General features: G+C 44.0%; 1 pseudogene; it reads left to right on the top strand.

Moving 5' to 3' along the window:
- Positions 1 to 8,984: 8,984 nt before the first annotated feature.
- Positions 8,985 to 9,797, top strand: LOC123461487 (annotated as a pseudogene).
- The last annotated feature ends 2,316 nt before the right edge of the window (positions 9,798 to 12,113 follow it).

Here is a 12,113-nt window from a genome sequence, read left to right as displayed (position 1 = left end):
GGAGGAGCACGTTGTAAGGAGTCCTACCCTTCCTTTGGCTCTTACATTCTTTCCACCACCTCTTCCGCATTAGACCCTGAGCCTTGTAAAGTATGATAGAGATGTTACAGTACTGAGCACTCAGGTCACTTCTTTCAGGCACCATGATGCCTTCTGAGTCATCCCAAGGTCACTGCCATCTGAAAAGAGAAGATTCTCTACCAAAAGTGAGAGTAGCATTAGTATAAGTGTATGAACATTAAGAGAAGTGCTTACTGGGCAGTTTGATAAGCACAGTGTGTGTGTGTATATATATGTGTGTGTGTATATATATATATATATATATATGTGGTGCCATACAGCAGCAGACGTTATACCCCTAAGGCTCATGATTCCCCTGTTTTAAGTTTTCAGTATCAGGGAATTTTTTTTTTTTTTTTTTTTTTTTTTTTTTTTTTTTTTTGGTTTTTCTAGGTAGGGTCTCACTCTGGCTCAGGCTGACCTGGAATTCACTATGTAGTCTCAGGGTGGCCTCGAATTCTCGGTGATCCTCCTACCTCTGCCTCCCGAGTGCTGGGATTAAAGGTGTGCACCACCACGCCCAGCTCAGTATCAGGGATTTTTAATGTGAAAAGAAAGAGGGAGACAAGCATAGAATGTGACAGCAATGGGAGGAGAGACTTATGGGAAACCCCTCTCCACTCAGTACTCCGCAAGGCCCGCTGCAAGAGTCCATGTATGAAAGACTAGACTCCATTTTCAGTGTCTTCCTGTAGAGGCAGCAGCTTGGTGTCCAGAGATCCACAGTGGAAAGTACTGAGCAAGTCTAGAGACAGAGTTCTGATACTGTGCACTTCACACCTGGCAGAAGGTCACCTCTGCACTTGGAGGATGACTTCCATCACAATGCAGCAGTGTTCAGTGATGCAAGTCTGGTCATAGACACAGTCTGCGGGAGTCCTTAGACACCGTCTCTTGGGAGTCATCCCCTCATTGGGAAGGATGGGGCCAGCATGACAACCAGACTCTCTAAAGATGCCTCTGAGATGTTACCACATCTGGGAGCCAACCTTTGAAGGATTATCTTCTGATCCAACCAGCATTTGTGCCACCACCTGGACCTCACAAAAGACAGCACAGAGTAAGAACAGCATTTGAAATCTGACCTCTATTTCTCATTTGTCTCTCTGCTCTATTTCTGTTTTTACTTTCTCATTTCACTCCAATAGGATTTTCCCAAAGAAAGTAGCCTGGTTTGCAGGGCATTGGTCTCAATATTCTGAAAGCTGGGACTTGTTCAAATTTTATTTCATTTCTTGTCATCATTGTCATCTGTGCACACGTGTTTGTCTGTGTGTGTGCCCAAATGTTCTGAATATGAAGAAGATCTTCTCCATCTCCCCTCCTCTTTCCCATGGACTTGGCATGGCCACTCTCCTTTTGGCTTGGGCCTTTCTTCTAGCCTTCACTCTGGATCCTAACTCTCCCTAAAATAAAATTCAAAATTTACCCTTCCCAGAGTCCATGTTTTCAGTTATTTGATGTCAATAAGAACCCAAATGCAGACTTCCAGCCAAGATGGTGACCGCCTAGCTGCAATCCAAATACAAAGAAAAAAAAAGGCAAGTATTAGAGGGCAATTAGTATCATTTAGCAAGAGGGAGGGCACAGAAGCACACACCCCCGCGACCCAGGACACAAGCGCCACCCCCCACCTGCCCCCTGAACCCCAAGCCCCAGGCGCCCCACACCCGTTGGCATCACGCACCCCTCCGCGCCCGCAACCACCCCGCCCCAACCCCACGTGCCCCCCCACCCCCATGGGCCCACCCCCCCTCATGTGCCCGCGCACCTAGCCCCGCAGGCACCGCAGCGCCTCACGCGGACTGCGATGCCCCGCGCCCCCAGCGCGCTTCCCCGTGCCCCCCCAAACCCCCCCCCCCCGCGCGCCGCTTCCCCGTGCACCCTGCAACCGGCTGTGTGCCCGCCCCTCGCCCCCCCCACCTACCCGAGTGCCCCAAGCACCCCGCCCCTAGTGCCCTCCTGCCTCCCACACGCCCCGCCCTGAGCACCTGGTGCTTGGGCATGCCCCGCGCCCCGCCCACGTGCCCCATTCGCCCTGAACGCCCCGTCGCGCACTACGCCCCCCACCCACTGCCCACGCCCATGCACCCTCTGCACCCCATGAGGCTGTGCTCGGATCAGGCACCCACCAGCCACACCTGACAGCCTGCTACACTGAAGCTGAGACCTCCTACCTCGCCCTTATTCTCTGATCCTGCAAGTAGACCAGCCACTTGGTGCTCAGCTCGCAGGCCCGTGGGGGCCACCCCTGCCATGAATAGGTGGCTGCCAGATCCCCTGTTGCTGTGCTCACATCACATGCCACCGATCAGCCTCTGTTGTGTCCTGATCCTGTACCCACATCAGCTACCTCTGCACTACAATTGCACGTGCAGCGGGCCCAGTCCCACAGCAAGAGCCACACAAGTCCATACTGAGTCACTAGCTCCAGCACAGGTGCCATCCCCTACCTGTACATTGCCGCCCATACCCCACTCCCCTGAGGCAGGAGAGCAGAGACAGATTACAGGCTCCAGTGTACCCAGCCAGAGTTTGGGCAGCTTCAGGGCTTGCTACCTCAGTCCCCTTTCAAGCTCGAAGGCAGGCAGCTTAGGTGCATTACTGGGTGAGAATTTAGGCAACTTTGGCGCCCCTGTCAGGCTATAGATAGGCGGCTTTGGCAAGAGTGAGCAAAAACCCAGGCTGCTGGCAACCGCCCCAGGCTGCCTTGGATTCTCATTAAGCTAGATCCCAGGTTGCTCCACCCACCTACCTGCCCATACACTTACATGGGTAGACCACAGCGCAAAAGAAATAACATGAAAAATAAAATGCAAGAAAACCCAGACAGATCACCCAGTCCAACAAGGATTACATCTAACCAAAACATAGAAGAGTGTTTAAGATCAGAACATCAAGTGGAAGTTATGAACAATGCAACCCTGACCAACCTACTACTAGAACTGGCAGGAAAGCTACAAAGGATAGATAGTCGTGTGGATGCTACTATCACTAAGCTAGAGCAATATGATAAGACACTGGAAGGAATTCAAAGAGAGCTAAGAGAGTTGAGGGAGAGTGAAAAAAAAGAGGACCTTAAAAATCAGCTGGCCACACTAAAGAAAACATAAACAAATGCAAGGATGATTTCCAGGAATCATCAAGAAAATCAGAAAGTGAGACAAAAAGGGAGCTGGACAAAGCGATGGAAGTGATACATAGGAAAGTAGTAGAAAATGCAAACTTAAATGAACAAGTCCAAAACTCACTAGAGGCTCTCAAGAATAGAGTCAGCGAAGTGGAAGATAGAAATTCTGACCTGGAAGACAGGATGGAAGAAACAGTTCGAGAGTCCAAAAATTTCAGCAAGTTCAAAAGTTCCTGTGAACAGAACATGAGAGAATTGTGGTATACACTTAAACATCCTAATATCAGAATTATTGGAATACCAGAAGGAGAAAAATTTCAGACCAAAGGCATGGAGAACTTATTTAACACAATAATTGAAGAAAACTTCCCCCGTCTCTTAAAAGGCCCATCAAGATTCAAGAAGCAAACAGAACTCCTAACTGACAACCCCAAAAGAGAAACTACCCAAGACATATTATCATGAAGACTCTAAGCATTGACACCAAGGAAAAAATCCTAAAAGCAGCTAGGGAAAAACAGCACACCACTTTCAAAGGAAACCCCATCAGAATTACTTCAGACTTCTCAATGAAAACCCTAAACACTAGAAGGGCCTGAAATGAAACTCTTCAAACTCTAAGAAACTATGGCTTCCAAACTAAACTACTCCATCCGGCAAAAGTCTCCCTTATAATAGAGGGTGAAAGGAAAACTTTCCATGACAAAACTCAGCTTTACAATTATAAGAACACAAAACCAAACCTACAGAAAGTACTCCAGGAAATTTTCCACAGAGAAGAAACAAATAACCAAACAGAGAGAGTCCAGGACCAGATGGATTTCCAGCTGAAATTTATCAAACCTTCATGGAAGAACTCAAACCAATCTTCCTAAAACTGTGCCACACAATTGAAGAACAGGGAAAGCTACCCAACTCCTTCTATGAAGCTAGTATCACCCTAATCCCAAAACCAGGCAGAGATGCCACAAAAAAAGAAAACTACCGGCCTATTTCCCTAATGAACATAGATGCAAAGATCCTCAACAAAATACTCGCAAACTGAATCCAACAACACATCAAAAGCATTATCCACCTTGACCAAATGGGATTTATCCCAGGAACACAAGGGTGGTTCATCATACGAAAATCTGTCAATGTAATACACCACATAAGCAAGCTTAAACATAAAAACCACATGATCATTTCAATAGATGCAGAAAAGGCCTTTGACAAGATACAACATCACTTCATGATCAAAACATTGGAGAGAATCGGCATGGCTGGTTCACATCTTAACATAATAAAGGCAATATACAAAGCTCCAAAGGCTCAAATAATACTTAATGAAGAGAGACTGGAGGAATTCCCATTGAGAACAGGAACAAGACAGGGATGTCCTCTCTCACCTCTGCTTTTCAATATAGTTCTGGAAGTCGTAGCCCAAGAAATAAGGCAGGAGAAGGAAATAAAAGGGATACAATTTGGAAAGGAAGAAGTTAAGTTAGCACTATTCGCTGATGACATGATTGTATATGTAAGAGACCCGAGAGACTCCATCCCAAAACACCTGAAGGTGATTAACTCCTATAGCAAAGTAGCAGGATACAAAATCAATGCACAAAAATTGGTAGCATTACTGAATGCAAATGACAAAGACACAGAAAAAGAAATAAAGGACATAGTCCCATTTTCAATAGCAACAAAAAAATAAAATACCTTGGAATAATGTTAACCAAGGAGGTAAAAGATCTATACAACGAAAATATAAACACTCTCAAAAAAGAAATTGAGGAGGACTTGAGAAGATGGAAAGACCTCCCATGCTCTTGGATAGGCAGAATTAACATTGTGAAGATGGCAATCCTACCAAAGGCAATATATAGATTTAACACAATTCCAATTAAAATCCCTACAGTGTTCTTCACAGAGATAGAAAAAAATGATCTCAAATTTGATATGGAAAGGCAGAAGGCCTCACATATCCAAACATATCCGCAGCAAATAAATTCCTCTGGTAGCATCACCATACCTGATATAAAGCAATATTACAAAGACATAGTAATAAAAACAGCATGGTACTGGCATAAAAACAGGAATATAGACCAATGAAATAGACTTGACGTTCTGGTTTTTGGGTCAAGCAACTATAGCTACTTGATATTCGACAAAGGCCTGAACAAAATAGGCTGAAAAAAATATAGCATCTTAGGGCTGGAGAGATGGCTTAGCGGTTAAGCGCTTGCCTGTGAAGCCTAAGGACCCCGGTTCGAGGCTCGGTTCCCCAGGTCCCACGTTAGCCAGATGCACAAGGGGGTGCACGTGTCTGGAGTTCATTTGCAGAGGCTGGAAGCCCTGGCGCACCCATTCTCTCTCTCTTCCTCTATCTGTCTTTCTCTCTCTGTGGCTCTCAAATAAATAAATAAATAAATAATTTAAAAAAAATATATAGCATCTTCAACAAATAGTGCTGGACAACCTGGATAACCACATGCAGGAAACTAAAACTTGAAGCACACATTTCACCATGCACTACACTCAAATCCAAATGGATCAAAGACCTCAACATAAGACCAGAAACTTGAAAACTATTGGAAGAAAATTTAGGAAGTACTTTCCATGATATAGGAATGGAAAAAGACTTCCTGAACAAAACCCCAGTGGCTCAAGTTCTTAAACAATCACTCAACCATTGGGATCATATGAAGCTGAAGAGTTTCTTTACAGACAAGCATATAATAAGCAAAGCCAATAGAATACCCACAGAAAGGGAGAAAATATTTGCAGGTTATCCAACTGATAGAGGTCTTATCTCTAGAATTTACAAAGAACTCAAAAGTCTAAACAATAAGAAGTCAAATACCCCACTCACAAAATGGGGCACAGAGTTAAACAGGCAATTCACAGAGGAAGAAATACAAATGGCAAAGACACACTTAAGAAAATGTTCATAATCCCTAATCATCAGAGAAATGCAAATTAAAACAACTATGAGATTCCACCTTACCCCAATAAGGATAGCCAACATCAAAAGGTCAAATGAAAATAAATGCTGGCGAGGATGTGGAGAAGCAGGGACACTCATTCACTGTTGGTGGGAATGCAGGATGGTACAATCACTTTGGAAAGCAATATGGAGACTCTTGAAAAAGCTGACTATAGAAATACTAACAGACTCAGCTATACCCTTACTGGGCATCTACCCTAAAACCTTCAAACCAAAGGCCAGAGAGATTTGCTCAACCATGTTTGTAGCGGCTCAATTCGTAATAGCCAAAAGCTGGAATCAACCCAGATGTCCATCATTAGAAGAATGGATAACAAAGATGTGGTATATCTACACAATGGAATTCTATACAGCAGTAAGAAAAAACTACATAAACAAATTTGAGGAAAAATGGTCGAACCTGGAACAGATCATTCTCAGTGAACTTACCCTATCACAGAAAATAAATCGATACATAGTCTCACTCATCTACAACACCTAACCTGAATCTGCCCAAGATACCTTACATACCCAGCAAGCACCTCATGGACTAGATAATAGGATGGATGGGAGGGCGTGGAGGGCATCGAAGGGTGGAAAACAGTAATCAGGACCCAAAAGGCAATGGTACCATAAAATTCTACTTCCGAAAAGGCAGACCAAATGGCTGAACCTTCACTAGACCCTTACAGGAAACACCTGAACCACAGGACACTGGAGAGGGTAGGATCAAGAGTGACCTAAATCTCCTACATCCTCCCTCCCTCTCTCTCTCCCTCTCCCCTCTATCTCTCTCCTCTATAACTCTTGTATACTAGTTAGTTTTTCCTCAATTTCTTAGTGGACACTGAGCTGTAACCCCCACTTCCAGCTTGGGCCTACCATCCACAATGAGCTTTTGATCAGAGAAACCTACAAGGTTTCCTAAAACAATGACAGACTTCTGTCAGAGTACTTGATGACCCACCAAAGGCCAGTGGTAAGACCCTATTGCTGAAGGCTCCATACGCAGCTGACGCACAAAATGGAATGACATGGCTGGAAGACAGGACAGAGTCAGTCCCCAGACAGTCAGCATGTCTAGTGCCAGAAGGTGCTACATAGGCGACTGGGAGAAAGGACCAAGATCTGTCCAAGCAACACATTGTTTAACCTAATTAGCAACAAATAACCTGATGTGATGCCCACACAATGCAGTAGTGGTACACAGCCATGGTGAGAAACCAATTGCTCTTGATTTGGCTACCTGACACACTCAGTGGTTCTAGACCCATAGCTGGAGCTGGGAAATAAGTCAGAACCATACCTAAACACAAGCCCACTCTACAATATCAAGCTACCATCAATCATGGGGTGTAAGAGGGCCTACACCTATCATACTGTCTATCAAAAAAGTAAGTGTTATCTCAATTTTCCAGATGCTAACTTACTCTCCATTGGAGAATCTGCTTCTCTTTTCCAGATAGATGCAGATCTTAAGAAGAGAGCTGCCCCAACATACCTCAAAAGGGGCCCAACTGAAACTAAGGACAACTGGTGAAACAAGCAAGGGTGATGTTTTCCTGTGAACTGGATACCAGCACAAGGGGGAAGGATACCAACACAGAGACGAATCAATGCCTACCAAATCAAAGAGTCAGAGCCTCAGCGGCCCCCAACACCTCAGCACTGAAGCATACCAAAAATGAACCCAACATGGCTCAGGGAAATTTTGCGGAAGAGGGGGCGGAAAGAATGTCAGAGTCACATGTTGGGTCATGATTTGCAGAGACATTTATCATACCAATAACTGGGGGCTAACTCCACAATGCAAGACCCATTTTCATCAACAAGGAGGGTCCAATGGGAGGGGGTAGATCACAGATGAGCCTAAACAATGGTACCAAACTGCCTGTATTTACTGAAAAGAAAATTAATAAATTAAATTTAAAAAAATTACTAACGTAATTGCAGCCCCAGTATATATTATCTTTCATCCCCAAAGTACCCTACATTACAAATTCATCTGTTTGCAATAGTTTTATTTATATATTTCACATACATTCTGCTTTGGAAACAGCAATAAAAGTATCAATATGGAAAAAAAAAAACAAAAAGGAACCCAAATGCTGTGATGCATGAGGCTAAAATATGGAATCACTAATATCAGTAAATGTACTTTCATGTAAAATATTACATGACTCAAAGGAACATATTATATATAAAGAGCCAAGTTATCAAGAAATATGATGAATATCACATTCATGAACAATATGGTACTATGAGAGTTCCAAATTATATGGACTTAAAACAAATAATTGAGGGAACATAGAATTGTACAAAAATTTTGTAAACCAATAAAAAATAATATAGTTCATTAGAAGTCAATATGAAACAGAGGGTTGACATTCCAATGTAATTGAACCAAACTGACACAGGAGAGTTTACTCAACAAATAAAAGAAAAGGACAATGACCTCAAATGCGTTGAGAACATGGCCTATCGTTTGCTCAGAGCCAGTGAGTTTGTTACACGGCCCTACATGCACTCTACACTCACATAAAGTGTTGGACATGGTGGCGCCTACCTGTAATTCCAGGGCTGGGGAGGCCTAGATAGATACATGGGCTTGCAGGCCAGTCCATCTACAATGCTCTGTGAACTCTAGGACAATGATATGTTTTGCATTATTCTGCAAAGCAAAGAAGCCAAATCAACTTTTTTTTTTTTTCTATCTATGCTTGGGTATTTGCATATTGGACTTGGGGAGGGCCTTCTCTTGCAAGTGTGAGATAAAAGCTCAACTTAATCACATCATGAGTGATCAGTCTCCTAGCTTGTCTTCTCAGAATGAGGTCCCCTGCTCAGCTCCTGGGGCTGCTAGTGCTCTGGACCCCAGGTAAGGACAGACTGAGTTGAGGAAAAAGGACGCGGAGAGGGGGTGAGCTGTGTGGGCATTGCTGCCCAGGTGTTTTCTTTCTATGTGTGAGATGGCAGAGCTCATCCTCCAGGATGGAGACTGAGGTCTAGATCTGTGAGAGTGAGACATTCAAGATGGGGAAGGACCTGGGCTCTGCTGAAGAGCCTGACCAGGATGAAGGGATGGTGAAAGTTATATCCACAGGGCCTTTAGTGACTTCGATTTACTGAGTTTATGAAAAGGGGTGTTTTATGCATATGAACAAAGTTGTACAAAAATACTACAATATCACAACTAACAAATAATAGGAAGAAAATCATAAAGATTGCTCTTGAAGTTTTCATATGACTTTCCCCTTCTCTGCTATCATTCCAGCATCCAGTGGAGATATAGAGAGGACCCAGACTTCACTGCCCCTGACTGTCTCTCCTGGAGAGCCCACCTCCACCTCCTGCAGGTCCAGTGAAAGTGTGCTAGATGAAGATGGAAACACTTATTTGGAGTGCTCCCTGTAGAGGCCAGGCCGGTCTCCAGAGCTCCTGATCGCGTTGGTTTCCAGGCTGGCATCTGGCGTCTCAGACAGGTTCAGTGGCAGTGGTTCAGGGACAGATTTCACACTGAAAATCAGTAGAGTAGAACCTAAGGATCCTGGAGTTTATTACCACATGCAAGCTACAGATTATCCTCCCACAGTGACACAGGCACTGACCAAAAAACAGCCTTGCTTGGGTCAGACCAGCTGACGAGCAGCTGCTTGTCTGGAGAGGAGCAGAGCACACCCTGCACTCCTGTGAGAGGAGACGCTGGGAACTCAGGGAAACTGTTTGCAGCAGAGGGTGCTAGACCACGAGTCGCCTGGACTTACTTCACGTAGCTCCCATTCCAGGCTCTGTCTGCTGCAAGGGAGAACGGTGCAAGTGCGAGCGCCCTCAGCAAGCAGAGCTGAAGAAGCAGAGCTGACTGGACTCTCATCCTGTAACAAGCATCTGAGGGCTCCTTGCCAGTATCCCAGAATGATAATGCACCAACAATTTCAGGTACCCTGAGTTCTCGCCTTACGAATGTAAAGAATTTTAATCCATAGGCCAGAGGGTAAGACTTTAGAAAGAGACTCTATTAGATTAAGAGAAGAAAAATACAGAGAAATCCTGCCATGTGTGGGTAGGGGTCATGTTCCATCTCAGGCCAGGCAGGTCACAATGAGAGGAGCCTAATTACAGTGTACTTCATGGCTTTGTTTGTTTGTTCTTTGTGTTTGGCACAGTTCTCATAATGCCCAGGCTTTTTTTGCTATTTTTTTATGTTTTTTTTTTTGTTTGTTTGTTTGTCTGTTTTTGTTTTTGTTTTTGTTTTTCGAGGTAGGGTCTCATTCTAGCTCAGGCTGACCTGGAATCACTATGGAGTCTCAGGGTGGCCTCGAACTCATGGTGATCCTCCTACTTCTGCCTCCCGAGTGCTGGGATTAAAGGCGTGCGCCACCACGCCTGGCTATGACGTTGTTATTTTGACACGTCTAGGCTCAGTGTGTTTCCTTGCCTGTGTTCCTCAATCCCAGAAATTAGTCATGGTGAACATTACTGAGGTCCAGAGAGCAACTCTTCACTCCAAACCCCATATGCTTGCAATGTTGAAGTGCAAAACCAAGTAATGGGCAGCATGAGTTACAAGGAAGGACATGATCATCGCACTGAACCTGTTGCCTGTAAGCGTTCTCTCTTCCTCCACCTATGACCCTGTTGTCCCACTACCTCTATTGTGGCTCCAGATATTCTCCTTTCTCATCTTAAGTATATGTGCTACCCCTTAGCTCTGGTTGCAGTATCTGTGTCTGATGTTCCCTGAACACTTCACTGCCCTTTCTCTATTCCTTTTTTTTTTTTTTAACTGAAGACATTGTCTTCAGAAAACAAAGTCCTCTTTCTCCAAGAAGTCATTCATACCCTTGAAACTGGTATGATCTCTTAACTTTAACATTAAACTGGCCACTATTTGCCATGGAGTTTCCAAAAAGACAAAGTAATAGTCTTCATACATTATTTTAAATTTAGAATATCAAGATTTAGATGTAGGGCTGGAGAGAAGGCTTAGTGGCTAAGGCACTTTCCTTCAAAGATAAAGGACCCAGGCTGAATTCCCCAGGACCTATGTAATCTAGATGCTTGAATCAGAAATAAGTGGCAATAAGCATCAGGGGTATTAGCAGGGCAACTGAAATGAAACTAAGAGAATGTCAAAAGGAAGGGAGGGTGGAGAGGAGGGGATACTTGTCAGGCACTTTAAGGGACAGAATAAAAGATGTGGAAAGGTCTTTGGGGTAGGAGAGTTCCTGGGGACAGATAATGACAGTATGAATCAATAACATAGAAGACTTCCTCCTAGATAGGACAATATAAGACATTACCCTTAATAAAAAGAAGGGGTTATTACCCTGAAAGAAGGGTCCCACAGAAGGTAGAGAATGTCTAATCCTAAAACCATGGATTCTTCCTTATAATTCCTAGTGCCCAAACTAGGTTATAACCCACAGAAGTTGTGGACTCTCAAGTTCTTTCCAAAGAAAATAGACTTTTCTACAGAAAAGTGAAAAGATATGAAACACAGATACATACAATGTGGACACACCTTCACTATTTCATGGAGACGTGTTCCCTAAGTCGTATTTATTTCTATCTGTAAGAGCCAATGGCAAAAGTAGGAGAATTAATTCATAACAGCCAACCATTCTTCCCATGTTTGAGTGTGTGTGTACAGTATGTAAACTGTGTGTGCTGTATGCACATATGTGTGCAGATGTATGCATGGCCAGTGTATGCATGTGTGAACCTGAAGAGAACATCGTGCGTTCTGCTCTGTCAATCAGCTGTGTACTTCCTTGTGACAGGGTCTCTCTCATCCAGGAGTTGCATTTTGTTCAGGGAGTCCTAGTGACTCTCTAATATCTACCCGTCTGCTTCCAAATTATAGTTTCAAACATGCATGAGAGCCAGTTATATCCTTTTTACATGGGTACTACAGACTAGAACTTCATCAGTCTCAGACCCTCACAGGTCCTCATGCTT

This window comes from Jaculus jaculus, chromosome 6 (assembly GCF_020740685.1).
Source record: "Jaculus jaculus isolate mJacJac1 chromosome 6, mJacJac1.mat.Y.cur, whole genome shotgun sequence".
Lineage (NCBI taxonomy): Eukaryota > Metazoa > Chordata > Mammalia > Rodentia > Dipodidae > Jaculus > Jaculus jaculus.
Note: the sequence above shows the minus strand (reverse complement) of the source record. Positions and strands in the feature narration are given on the sequence as shown.